Source organism: Salmo salar, chromosome 03 (genome assembly GCF_965601325.2).
Source record: "Salmo salar chromosome 03, fSalSal1, whole genome shotgun sequence".
NCBI classification, from domain to species: Eukaryota; Metazoa; Chordata; class Actinopteri; order Salmoniformes; family Salmonidae; genus Salmo; species Salmo salar.
In genome coordinates this window covers 10,901,033-10,911,846 of record NC_138293.1, presented here as the reverse complement: position 1 = coordinate 10,911,846, position 10,814 = coordinate 10,901,033, and the positions used below count along the sequence as shown (strand labels likewise).

The following is a 10,814-nucleotide window of genomic DNA, read 5'->3' as shown; positions in this document are numbered from 1 at the left end:
TGTTGGCATTATAACTAAGAGTCAGACGAGCACAATGGTATTACAAAACTGACTGATTTGTTGCGCAGCAACGCACCTGGTGCCATTTCGTACACAGAGATCTGTGATTACACGGGTAAGTGTGCATGTTTTATAACGTTTAGCTGTGGGTTAGCCGAGAGTTTAGCTAACTAGCATGCAGTTCGCTACTACTAGAATTTTCCCCTTCCATCTATACTACTAGTATCAACTTTGACCTCCTCCATATGTGATTCATCTCATCCTAACATGCGTAATGTTATGGAGCATCCTTGCGCCCCGTCCAAGAGTTGACTAGTCTTCTCACCAACATTGAAGCTACCAGACAAGGCATTATTCAAAAGTAGCAAACTAGTTTGCTGGCCAAGTGTTAGCCAATAGATGTCCCATATCTATTGGCATGGGGCACACATAGGCCTAGTTGGATGTATGATCTGCAGATTTGCTGCTCATTGAGTTGACAGATTTGACTAATACAGTAATTTGTTTCAATTTTCGGAAAGGTAATTTGCGTTGGACACCTGAACCAGTTCCTCACTGCAGTACCCAATCTTCATCTTCAGTACCCTAGGTGAGCTGTAATTTCTTACTTCTTGAGCAGCTTACCGAACCATTGGCATAGATGATAACATTAAAACACTGTGGCTTCCTCTTCTCTCCTCTGCACTGATCCGAGATCACAGGATTTGTGAAAGGCAGCTGTCTACCAGCTATTTACTTTCACCTGTCCAGTTAATTCATGTGAGTGCAGAGGAAGACCGTAGCCCAGATGAAGAGGGAGTCACTTTAGACTATTGGGATGTGTTTCTATTCTGTGACAACTAACTCTGAATTAGGGGCCCTGTTTCCAACCCATGTTCCCATCCTCTCGCCCTAGTCACGTGACAGGCATGTCCTTTCGCACGCTAACCTTCTTGGAACATGACATCAAGCCAGAGTGTTCGATGGGAAGCCTCCAGGGGAGAAAAGAGCTGTGTTGAGTGGCGCTCTTAGAATTACAGCCAAAACCATAGCTACCTACCTCACAAAATGGCACCCTCACGAGTAGTGCAATACAGTATTTATGGTATAATTTCGACACATCCCGTAAAATCCCTGTTTTGTTCCAGCTGGAGAAGAGCACACAGGCTGCAGGCTAGAGCTCTCCCAGTCGTTCAGGAACAGGTAAGAGAAAATGTGGAATTCAATCACTGCGCATATCAGGGGTCTATTCACTAAGAACCAAACTGAAGCCAACAGAAAGGTCAAGCCCCATTCCAATAGAAACTCGTTTTCATTACAAAATGTTTTTCGTTTAGAGTGAACGGTTGCAGTTGAAAGTTTTTTTTTTTTTCGTGAACAATTGTTTTTATTGGATCACATCAAGGCAATACAATCGCTAAATAACAACCCCTCCCATCCCCATCCCTAACATACCCCTGGTGGCCCCACCCAATCCCCAACCTCACACAACACGTAATATACATCCCCATCCCTAACATACCCCTGGTGGCCCCACCCAATCCCCAACCTCACACAACACGTAATATACATCCCCATCCCTAACATACCCCTGGTGGCCCCACCCAATCCCCAACCTCACACAACACGTAATCTACATCCCCATCCCTAACATACCCCTGGTGGCCCCACCCAATCCCCAACCTCACACAACACGTAATATACATCCCCATCCCTAACATACCCCTGGTGGCCCCACCCAATCCCCAACCTCACACAACACGTAATGTACATCCCCATCCCTAACATTCCCCAACCTCACACAACACGTAATATACATCCCCATCCCTAACATACCCCTGGTGGCCCCACCCAATCCCCAACCTCACACAACACGTAATATACATCCCCATCCCTAACATACCCCTGGTGGCCCCACCCAATCCCCAACCTCACACAACACGTAATATACATCCCCATCCCTAACATACCCCTGGTGGCCCCACCCAATCCCCAACCTCACACAACACGTAATATACATCCCCATCCCTAACATACCCCTGGTGGCCCCACCCAATCCCCAACCTCACACAACACGTAATATACATCCCCATCCCTAACATACCCCTGGTGGCCCCACCCAATCCCCAACCTCACACAACACGTAATATACATCCCCATCCCTAACATACCCCTGGTGGCCCCACCCAATCCCCAACCTCACACAACACGTAATATACATCCCCATCCCTAACATACCCCTGGTGGCCCCACCCAATCCCCAACCTCACACAACACGTAATATACATCCCCATCCCTAACATACCCCAACCTCACACAACACATAATATACATCCCCAACATACCCCTGGTGGCCCCACCCAATCCCCAACCTCACACAACACGTAATATACATCCCCATCCCTAACATACCCCAACCTCACACAACACATAATATACATCCCCAACATACCCCTGGTGGCCCCACCCAATCCCCAACCTCACACAACACGTAATATACATCCCCATCCCTAACATACCCCAACCTCACACAACACATAATATACATCCCCAACATACCCCTGGTGGCCCCACCCAATCCCCAACCTCACACAACACGTAATATACATCCCCATCCCTAACATACCCCAACCTCACACAACACATAATATACATCCCCAACATACCCCTGGTGGCCCCACCCAATCCCCAACCTCACACAACACGTAATATACATCCCCATCCCTAACATACCCCAACCTCACACAACACATAATATACATCCCCAACATACCCCTGGTGGCCCCACCCAATCCCCAACCTCACACAACACGTAATATACATCCCCATCCCTAACATACCCCAACCTCACACAACACATAATATACATCCCCAACATACCCCTGGTGGCCCCACCCAATCCCCAACCTCACACAACACGTAATATACATCCCCATCCCTAACATACCCCAACCTCACACAACACATAATATACATCCCCAACATACCCCTGGTGGCCCCACCCAATCCCCAACCTCACACAACACGTAATATACATCCCCATCCCTAACATACCCCAACCTCACACAACACATAATATACATCCCCAACATACCCCTGGTGGCCCCACCCAATCCCCAACCTCACACAACACGTAATATACATCCCCATCCCTAACATACCCCAACCTCACACAACACATAATATACATCCCCAACATACCCCTGGTGGCCCCACCCAATCCCCAACCTCACACAACACGTAATATACATCCCCATCCCTAACATACCCCAACCTCACACAACACATAATATACATCCCCAACATACCCCTGGTGGCCCCACCCAAACTCCAACCTCACACAACACGTAATATACATCCCCATCCCTAACATACCCCTGGTGGCCCCACCCAATCCCCAACCTCACACAACACGTAATATACATCCCCATCCCTAACATACCCCTGGTGGCCCCACCCAATCCCCAACCTCACACAACACGTAATATACATCCCCATCCCTAACATACCCCAACCTCACACAACACGTAATATACATCCCCATCCCTAACATACCCCTGGTGGCCCCACCCAATCCCCAACCTCACACAACACGTAATATACATCCCCATCCCCAACATACCCCTGGTGGCCCCACCCAATCCCCAACCTCACACAACACGTAATATACATCCCCATCCCTAACATACCCCAACCTCACACAACACGTAATATACATCCCCATCCCTAACATACCCCTGGTGACCCCAACCTCACACAACACGTAATATACATCCCCATCCCTAACATACCCCTGGCGGCCCCACCCAATCCCCAACCTCACACAACACGTAATATACATCCCCATCCCTAACATACCCCTGGCGGCCCCACCCAATCCCCAACCTCACACAACACGTAATATACATCCCCATCCCTAACATACCCCTGGCGGCCCCACCCAATCCCCAACCTCACACAACACGTAATATACATCCCCATCCCTAACATACCCCTGGTGGCCCCACCCAATCCCCAACCTCACACAACACGTAATATACATCCCCATCCCTAACATAACCCTGGTGGCCCCACCCAATCCCCAACCTCACACAACACGTAATATACATCCCCATCCCTAACATACCCCTGGTGGCCCCACCCAATCCCCAACCTCACACAACACGTAATATACATCCCCATCCCTAACATACCCCTGGTGGCCCCACCCAATCCCCAACCTCACACAACACGTAATATACATCCCCATCCCTAACATACCCCTGGTGGCCCCACCCAATCCCCAACCTCACACAACACGTAATATACATCCCCATCCCTAACATTCCCCAACCTCACACAACACGTAATATACATCCCCATCCCTAACATACCCCTGGTGGCCCCACCCAATCCCCAACCTCACACAACACGTAATATACATCCCCATCCCTAACATACCCCTGGTGGCCCCACCCAATCCCCAACCTCACACAACACGTAATATACATCCCCATCCCTAACATACCCCTGGTGGCCCCCCCCAATCCCCAACCTCACACAACACGTAATATACATCCCCATCCCTAACATACCCCAACCTCACACAACACATAATATACATCCCCAACATACCCCTGGTGGCCCCACCCAATCCCCAACCTCACACAACACGTAATATACATCCCCATCCCTAACATACCCCTGGTGGCCCCACCCAATCCCCAACCTCACACAACACGTAATATACATCCCCATCCCTAACATACCCCTGGTGGCCCCACCCAATCCCCAACCTCACACAACACGTAATATACATCCCCATCCCTAACATACCCCAACCTCACACAACACGTAATATACATCCCCATCCCTAACATGCCCCTGGTGGCCCCACCCAATCCCCAACCTCACACAACACGTAATATACATCCCCAACCCTAACATACCCCAACCTCACACAACACGTAATATACATCCCCATCCCTAACATACCCCTGGTGGCCCCACCCAATCCCCAACCTCACACAACACGTAATATACATCCCCATCCCTAACATACCCCTGGTGGCCCCACCCAATCCCCAACCTCACACAACACGTAATCTACATCCCCATCCCTAACATACCCCTGGTGGCCCCACCCAATCCCCAACCTCACACAACACGTAATATACATCCCCATCCCTAACATACCCCTGGTGGCCCCACCCAATCCCCAACCTCACACAACACGTAATATACATCCCCATCTCTAACATACCCCTGGTGGCCCCACCCAATCCCCAACCTCACACAACACGTAATATACATCCCCATCCCTAACATACCCCTGGTGGCCCCACCCAATCCCCAACCTCACACAACACGTAATCTACATCCCCATCCCTAACATACCCCTGGTGGCCCCACCCAATCCCCAACCTCAAACAACACGTAATATACATCCCCATCCCTAACATACCCCAACCTCACACAACACGTAATATACATCCCCATCCCTAACATACCCCTGGTGGCCCCACCCAATCCCCAACCTCACACAACACGTAATATACATCCCCATCCCTAACATACCCCTGGTGGCCCCACCCAATCCCCAACCTCACACAACACGTAATATACATCCCCATCCCTAACATACCCCTGGTGGCCCCACCCAATCCCCAACCTCACACAACACGTAATATACATCCCCATCCCTAACATACCCCTGGTGGCCCCACCCAATCCCCAACCTCACACAACACGTAATATACATCCCCATCCCTAACATACCCCAACCTCACACAACACATAATATACATCCCCAACATACCCCTGGTGGCCCCACCCAATCCCCAACCTCACACAACACGTAATATACATCCCCATCCCTAACATACCCCTGGTGGCCCCACCCAATCCCCAACCTCACACAACACGTAATATACATCCCCATCCCTAACATACCCCAACCTCACACAACACGTAATATACATCCCCATCCCTAACATACCCCTGGTGGCCCCACCCAATCCCCAACCTCACACAACACGTAATATACATCCCCATCCCTAACATACCCCTGGCGGCCCCACCCAATCCCCAACCTCACACAACACGTAATATACATCCCCATCCCTAACATACCCCTGGTGGCCCCACCCAATCCCCAACCTCACACAACACGTAATATACATCCCCATCCCTAACATACCCCTGGTGGCCCCACCCAATCCCCAACCTCACACAACACGTAATATACATCCCCATCCCTAACATACCCCTGGTGGCCCCACCCAATCCCCAACCTCACACAACACGTAATATACATACCCATCCCTAACATACCCCTGGTGGCCCCACCCAATCCCCAACCTCACACAACACGTAATATACATACCCATCCCTAACATACCCCTGGTGGCCCCACCCAATCCCCAACCTCACACAACACGTAATATACATCCCCATCCCTAACATACCCCAACCTCACACAACACGTAATATACATCCCCATCCCTAACATACCCCTGGTGGCCCCACCCAATCCCCAACCTCACACAACACGTAATATACATCCCCATCCCTAACATACCCCTGGTGGCCCCACCCAATCCCCAACCTCACACAACACGTAATATACATCCCCATCCCTAACATACCCCTGGTGGCCCCACCCAATCCCCAACCTCACACAACACGTAATATACATCCCCATCCCTAACATGCCCCTGGTGGCCCCACCCAATCCCCAACCTCACACAACACGTAATATACATCCCCATCCCTAACATACCCCTGGTGGCCCCACCCAATCCCCAACCTCACACAACACGTAATATACATCCCCATCCCTAACATGCCCCTGGCGGCCCCACCCAATCCCCAACCTCACACAACACGTAATATACATCCCCATCCCTAACATACCCCTGGTGGCCCCACCCAATCCCCAACCTCACACAACACGTAATATACATCCCCATCCCTAACATACCCCTGGTGGCCCCACCCAATCCCCAACCTCACACAACACGTAATATACATCCCCATCCCTAACATACCCCTGGTGGCCCCACCCAATCCCCAACCTCGCACAACACGTAATATACATCCCCATCGCTAACATACAGATAACAATAAAATATATATCACAGCCAAGAATGTTTTGCAACTGTTTGCAACTATGTGCTTCATTCTTGGTTTAAATGAATACACCCAAGTTTTCCGTCTTCCTGTATTGGACTTTTGACCCGTCTCTCTGTGCCTCTGTAGTGTGTCCTCAGACATGTGAGCTCCTGAAGCTTATGGGTGTGTCCATCATCCAGGTAAGTGTGCCAATCCTCTATGTAGCATGCTAACGCTGAACACACCCAGTTGACTTGAACACACACTAACCACCACACAATGACATGCCACTCACTCACTCACTCACTCACTCACTCACTCACTCACTCACTCACTCACTCACTCACTCACTCACTCAAGGCTCTTGGGGATGGCGAGGAGTTATGCGCCCACCTGGTGAAACGGGGCACAGTAGACGTGGTGGCATCAGAAGACATGGACACTGCCCTTTGGTGGCAACGTCCTGATCCGCCAGCTCATCCTTTGAGTCAATAACCATGTCTATACTGCTGTGGGCTTCTCCAATAGAAAAAACTTTAAGCCCGAGTGGCTTTCCAAGCACTTTGTGGCAAAGTATTTGTAAAATGAAGGCTATACAAATTACATTTAATTGATTTATTGGTTGAGTTATTGAAATGACTGATGGCCACTTTTCTCTGTCGAATTCTTCCTCACAGTGAAGTAATTGAATACTCTCCACCCAAGCTGTTAGACAATCTGAAGATTACACATGGAGGTAAGACCACCCAAAGCTTTTGTAATGAATGAGTCATAGGCCTTCATTACATGGTCCTAGACCTTCATTACATGGTCCTAGGCCTTCATTACATGGTCATAGGCCTTCATTACATGGTCATAGGCCTTCATTACATGGTCCTAGACCTTCATTACATGGTCCTAGACCTTCATTACATGGTCATAGACCTTCATTACATGGTCCTAGACCTTCATTACATGGTCCTAGACCTTCATTACATGGTCCTAGACCATCATTACATGGTCCTAGACCTTCATTACATGGTCCTAGGCCTTCATTACATGGTCCTAGACCATCATCACATGGTCCTAGACCTTCATTACATGGTCATAGGCCTTCATTACATGGTCATAGGCCTTCATTACATGGTCATAGACCTTCATTACATGGTCCTAGACCATCATCACATGGTCATAGACCTTCATTACATGGTCCTAGACCTTCATTACATGGTCCTAGACCATCATCACATGGTCATAGACCTTCATTACATGGTCCTAGACCTTCATTACATGGTCCTAGACCTTCATTACATGGTCCTAGACCATCATCACATGGTCAGTGGCCTTCATGTGTATATATAAGCACACTATGTCCTTGAATTGTAAGACATACAACATCATTATGTACTTGTCTCTCAAGTATGAGAGACAACTATTGTACTCTGAAAATACTCCCATACTCATTAACACCCCTTCTCTTTATCCTCCTAATGTCAGTTTGTGGACTTGTGTGTCTTGTTAGGCTGTGACTACTGCGATAAGATTGCAGGCCTTGGCCCCAAGAGAGCGCTGACTCTGATCCAGCAGCACCGGACTATAGAGAACGTAGTACATCAACAGAAAGGTACGTTTTCTCCCTGACCACTGCTCATATTACTACAATACAATTGACTTGGAGATTTTGGTGCCAATGCGTTTGCAGAAGTCTTTTTTTATAAATCTGGATTAAACAATCTATTAAACCTCTATTAAACCAAGGAAATAATCAATGTAATTTGTTCCCACTTCACATATGATGAACATATATTAACTAATAGTTATAAAAATGTTCACCTCAGACCTCAACTCCTATGCTATGTTCCTGTCCATGGACTGTACCTAGAATAACACTCTCCAACCCTTCCTCCTCCAGAACCACCCTGTCCCACTGTTCTGGCAGTACCAGGACGCCACCCTGACCGAGCCCCCTGACCTGGACTGAGCCGGATGAGGCCCTGGTCCGGTTTCTGTACCATCATAAACACATCAAGTACTGTTCTGGTCCTGTATGACACCCTTTGGAATTAGACCAGGGGTCATAATGTATCAAGCGTCTCAGAGTACGAGTGCTGATCTAGGATCAGGTCCTCCCTGTCCATGTAATCTTCTTCATTGTGTTCTAAAAGCTAAAACTGAGATGTTTGTTACATGCGACCTCTTGGTGCGCACAACTCTAATCATGTGGATCTTGCAGTGCATGTTTTATTTCCATGGTAGTAATCTAAAACGGTATTATTCCATATGTATGTGATATGTAGAGAGTACAGGGGACGCGGTCGAATGGCAAAATTCCGTGAGTGGAGAGGGAGGGCGACAAGGCAGCAGGATGGAGCTGATAAAACTCGCATGGAAGAATTCTTCCTCGTTACGCGGAAAAGCCAGCAGGTGATATAACACCACTATTTTAATGACACCTCACCTTTTTACGGTGGGAGTACCTGCTGAACTCTATATCTCATCATAAGGCCCAGAGCCCTGTATAAAGATGGCTATATATAGAACTTTTATTAAGCATTTAATCGATGCCAAATGCTTCATATACTTATGGCTTTGGAGATCCCCAGACTGTATCAACCCTTTACATTTGTCCGTTATATCCAGTACAGCTAATGTGAACAGTATGAATTGTACAGCGATTTTCACAGTTTATAAACTCATCAGTGTAGATATGCCTTTTTATTGATTGATCACCTTTCATGTATTTGGTTATATTGACTGTCTCTCTTCTTGATACAGTTAAAAAGTGTTGAAAACCACGTTTTCTTCTGGGTCGTGTTCAGTAGGCTCGAAACAGGAGAAAACGCTTTGAAATAGAGTGAAGGTACTACCTGAACTTGTCCAGTAAGAGCACAGGTTTTACTTCTCTGTTGCATGCATAATGATTCACTACCGTGTGCCCTACTGAACACGACCCTGTACTGCTGAACTGGGGGTAGCCTGGTTGCCTAACTCTTCCTGCATTCAACAACGTCACATTGCTTTGTTTGGCAAGATAATATTCCAAGATAACCGGGTCGGCTAAAGCAGAAACACACTGGATTCCAGGCTAAACTGAAAGTGATGTGCCACCTAAATCGGCCAGTGTATTTTTAGTATGTATTTAGTCGTTGTGTTGTCTGAAATACCAGTCTTATCTCTCCCCTTGTAGCCGGCTGAATCTATCTTCCATCGCAGCCAAAGGAAACAGAGTGAGTCCAAGTGACACTGTCCTCAGACGGTGCCTGGCGGTACTGCAAATGCATCCTGACTAACCAGGGGCTTGTTCGCCGATTCTGTTACAAAACATTTCATAAACAAAAGCAAACGGAATTAAATGGGGAAGGACATAACTTAATTTGTCCAATAGAAATGATCGTTTTGCAACTGTTTGGATTAATGATTCCACCCCAGCTGTCTGACAGTGAAGAGGATGCCCTAGACTGTTACCATGGTTACTCCAGTCATAAAAAAAAGACGCATAGTCTACAAGGAAGAATGTTGAATAAAATGATATTTACACTTTACCGGTTGTACATGCTGTCGGTCATTTTGACAGTAGGAGGGGGAGATAAATCCACAGGAAACTGTTCTTTACCTGACTTTTTTTTTTGTATTTTCAACGTGATGCAAAATACGTAAACGGTAAATGAGTGTAGTCGACCGAATAACGTTTCCTCGCAATCAGCTGGAAGTGTTTGCCATTCGGTTAGCCTCGGCCATATTGTGTAAGTATTTTGTCACATGCG

General features: G+C 47.8%; 1 long non-coding RNA gene across 1 annotated transcript; it reads left to right on the top strand.

The window, feature by feature from the left end:
• The first annotated feature begins 484 nt into the window (after positions 1–484).
• LOC145877542 (uncharacterized) lies at positions 485–10,592 on the top strand. The gene is made up of 8 exons (XR_014391836.1): positions 485–589; positions 1,128–1,182; positions 7,219–7,271; positions 7,749–7,807; positions 8,573–8,674; positions 8,963–9,079; positions 9,348–9,474; positions 10,238–10,592. It is a non-coding gene; the product is annotated as an uncharacterized LOC145877542 (long non-coding RNA).
• The last annotated feature ends 222 nt before the right edge of the window (positions 10,593–10,814 follow it).